Here is a 4,235-nt window from a genome sequence, read left to right on the forward strand (position 1 = left end):
ACACTGAAAGAGAACCAAAAACAGAAGACAGCAACAGGGCAAAATGGCTGCTCCTCTAGTCCGTCCTCCAAGTTCATGTAATGTTGTGAAAATCCCCGCAAAAAACCCATCGCTAGCACAACAGGAGGGACCAAATACTGGCTCGTGCGTGTGCTAAACCACACCGAGAATGGAAGAAATGCGTCCTTATAGCCTTGGCGGGACATACTCCACCATAACACGGCCAAAACGACGAAGATTCCACACGATCCAGACGTTGCCTGGGCCCGTTCTCTTGGCCGACCACGCCCGGGATGGGAAGTTCTGAGACCGATAACGGACCTGGTGTACACATAAGGGACAGGGGGAATGCACTGAATTCTTTCACCCACGGCAAGTATCGGAGGTCTTCGTAGTTGGCCTTACGTCTCGTTTGGATGGGAACAATTGAGCAGCAAACTGCTGGCCCTTAAAATTAGTCTAAGGGACAAATATGAGTTCAAAGATTTCCTGAAATAAGGAAACGCCTAATGAATGGAACGCTAGAACAAAGTATTTTGAAAGGGCGGCTGCAATGAATTACACCCTACCTTTAAACGTCATTCACTAAGCCTTAACTCAAATGATAACCAGGAAATGTAGAAGCATTAAATGTGAGCAGATAAATGGTCAAGAGGAGTGAGGTCTCTATGGGGTATTTTCTAGTTTGGGTCAAGAGTCATCTAATTACTACAAATTGGCGCAAGCTCGTGCATCTCGAAGCGAACATAAGAAAACCTAGGTACAATGACACAAGTCTTAGTTCAAAATCTGCACAAAAAAAAATAGGCTTGGGAAGTTGTAATATCGAGGGAAAAGGGCTGTAGCCGTTCCTTCATCGACTCCATTGGTCACCAACGATATAATCTACCGTGGGAATCAAGGATGCGGACTGTATGGTTCTTAAAGTGTTCTGTATAGGGCACTAAGGGCTGGAAAGATTAGACGAGTCTCACAAATGCAGACCGGGAGGACGCACCCGCTAAGGAGGGTGAGAAACGATGCCGAAATGGGGACGCCCCCGTAAAATTCAGATCGGGTGGGAGTGCGTACCACAAGGTGGAAGGCAAGCCATCAAAAAGGGGAGGGGAAGGGAGATAAAATCACCGCCGCGAAGTCGTAGAGGATGACTAACATGGGCCAAGTTGCGATTAGCCAGCATGGGGTAACCCAAACACATGACACAAAAATAAAGGCAGGAAAAACAACAAAGAATAAAGACGGTGGCATGTAATACACAAAAGACACAAAAAAAAGGTCCTATTCTACTGGAGTATAAGTTTGTTTTGTTAAAAAATGTTCTCGAGTGTTTTACAATTTTGGTTGAGACTTTTTTATTCCATTGTTAGCATTTCCATGGACAGTTTCCTAGAGGATATTAAAATTTTATGCCATTTCTTTTTATTCTTATTGTTTTTTTGACATTTTCAACATATAAATACTGAGTGTAGAAAGCAAGTAGTTAATGTGTATTGTTGTGTAGCTTTCTTTTAGCAATAATCCATCACAAAGAATTCGAAACTCTCTTTAATGTCAGAAAGAGTGTTACGAAAATTTAGATCAAAATCCCTCTGTGCGTTCGTGGACTCTTATCCCAAGACAAAATGGAAAATATAACTCTCATATCGCAAAGCTATAGTGAAATGATTTTTAGATGATAAGACTGATATCAAAAAGCCCATTTGGGGAGCCTTATTAGTGTTGGAGTTGGAATATGCTTGGAAAACCTGAGAAAGGCCTCAATTGTCCTGACATGGCACACAAAACCATTTAAGTGAAAAATCACTGAGGTAAAGAAGAGACGATGGAAATGGAAAGGAAATCTGAACTGAGGATATATGAAATCCCTAACAGCAAACGTTTTGGGTACTGAAATTATTTTTTAAGGTAGTGTTGTGACATCAGAAATTGGCCTTCAAATTTTGATTACATGATTTGGGAGTGGAAACTCCCCGCAATTTTGAGAACTACGTTTTGGTTCAAATTTCATACCACCTCACATCTATGGTTAAATACTAAAAACATATTCAAAACACACTCAAGGCAGGGTACGGGTAAAGAAAGGGAGGGCGAAATAAGAATGTACTGTCCGTATATATCTAAAAAACTTCCATTGAGATTGGGGGTTTTTTTTTTCTGGATCAGAGGACATACATGCTATCTACAAAAACCAAATTAAGGGAGAACATTCGTACGCAGATTGAGGGATGTTATTTCAACAGCAGCAATTAAAGACAATGAATATCTTTTCTTTCTCTATTTCTAAGAGCCACACCTTTAACAATAATAGCAGTTTGGGGTTAAAAAGGGGGGACCAAAAAAGATATCCTTCCAAAAGTCGTGAACTTATCATGCTTCATTCGTCACAGCTTGGATAAAGGCTTGACTGCTACTCCGGGACTCTTCATCCCGAAATCTCCTTCTAAGGGTAATGTGACAACAGAAACTAAACAAAAAAAATGTGATTTTTTTTTCCTTTAAGAATAGCATAGTAAGAAATAAAAAATGGAAATAAATTATCGCGGGTTCGAGTTGGAAATCGTTTATCCCGGTGAAAAGCGATCAAACGGCTCCACCCAAACAGTCCAAGACCCATTACACAGGTGGCCATTGTCACCCCTCTCTTATATCCCGGTTTATTAATTGGACGTTTTTAAGATTTAGGTTTTGTACACCCCACTAAGAAATGGTCCTTTGGAATCAAACCATAGTTCAAAAGTCCCGCACCAAATGAATCCAATAACACTGAATATGATTTTACACCCCCATGTAGGTTGTTTAGAAATGAGTTTCAAGACTTTGATTTAGATCATTGAGGGCGTGGATTTGGAAAAACTCATAAAGTCATACAACTGTTATACAATACGCATATTATCCAAATCAGAAATCTAAAATTCAAAACCTCAGATTTCATGCTTCCAAACAAGGTAATAGTATGTTGAACTAACACAGTAAAGGGAATGAAGCCCCACACCACCTATGATTTACCCGCAAGATACAGACCCCTCTGTAGGCCTCCACTCGGTACGCCTCATTCTAACTATATACTGAAAACAAAAGGTCTTCTTTACGACAGTTCCTATTTGCCAATGAAATCTCATAGTTTAGGGGTAATTCAATGCCTTAGAGGATCACATAAGATCAACAAATATTTTTACTATAAAATTGGCAGTAAGCATCTACATTTTTAAATCCCTAAAAGTGGGCATAAGGTGTTGTGGGTAAGTGCTGCTTGAAGTTGTTTTCAAGTTCACTATGGTTCTATTGTAGAAAGTTTTGTGGCAGAAGAATGGTGGTAACAAAAGCGTTTGGCTTGCATTCCAATAGGATCGTTAATAGTCCATCTTCGCAAACGCCCCTCATTAAATTCCCAGTAGTGTTTGTAGACACCCTTTTAGCCGACCATTATCCAGTAAAACCTTAAGTTGTTTGAAGTTTATTTTAGTTTTAAAATTTAATTAAATGGTAGTCATCTACGGTTTTGGCCTAACATGAATCGCTCATTTTGATTGTCTCAATCTCAATCTCAACGCTTGAATGACAATGAACTTCATCCCTGGATCGTTGAAAAATTTGTTGTTTTTACATTATCCTTGTGTATATGATATACATCACAAAACAAAAAAGAAGAAAAAAGACAAAAACAAATTGGAACAGCAACAAAAAAATAAAAAGACAGCTTTTCAAGTCGTACCTTTAATTTTCAAAGGGGCCACAGCGTCCCAAAAGAGCCTGCACCGCACACCCAAACATCATAGAGCAAAGGTAGGGCAAGGCCCAACAAAAAGCCCAATTTTGGGCTTCGTTTTCTAAATTTAAGTCTCACAATAGCCTGTGTCAAACTTAAGCGCAATGTGGGGCCTACTCTTACGGCCCATAGTGGGCCGATGTTTAGCAGTAACCCATTTGCGGCGGGGCCTTATGGCTTGTGGAATCAAGAGACGTGATAAGCCATACCAAAGCCAATGTAAAAAGCCTAAGTATACAAGAGATCTTCCTCTATAGCAGCCCCCTTGTCCCTTCCCTACCCTGCCTCTACGCACCACCCCTAAAGTCGTAAACCACGTAGGCCTCCCTAGACCCTTCTCCAGCTATATCCACCGCCTCCTACGAGCACCGTAAAAGCAAATGCGAAGCTAATCAGATCTGGCACCCCCTCTTTTGCCATATAAATAGGAAGATTAGAGAGAGAGCAAGAGAAACCCAAGAGAGTGACC

Source organism: Malania oleifera, chromosome 7 (assembly GCF_029873635.1).
Source record: "Malania oleifera isolate guangnan ecotype guangnan chromosome 7, ASM2987363v1, whole genome shotgun sequence".
Taxonomy (NCBI): domain Eukaryota; kingdom Viridiplantae; phylum Streptophyta; class Magnoliopsida; order Santalales; family Ximeniaceae; genus Malania; species Malania oleifera.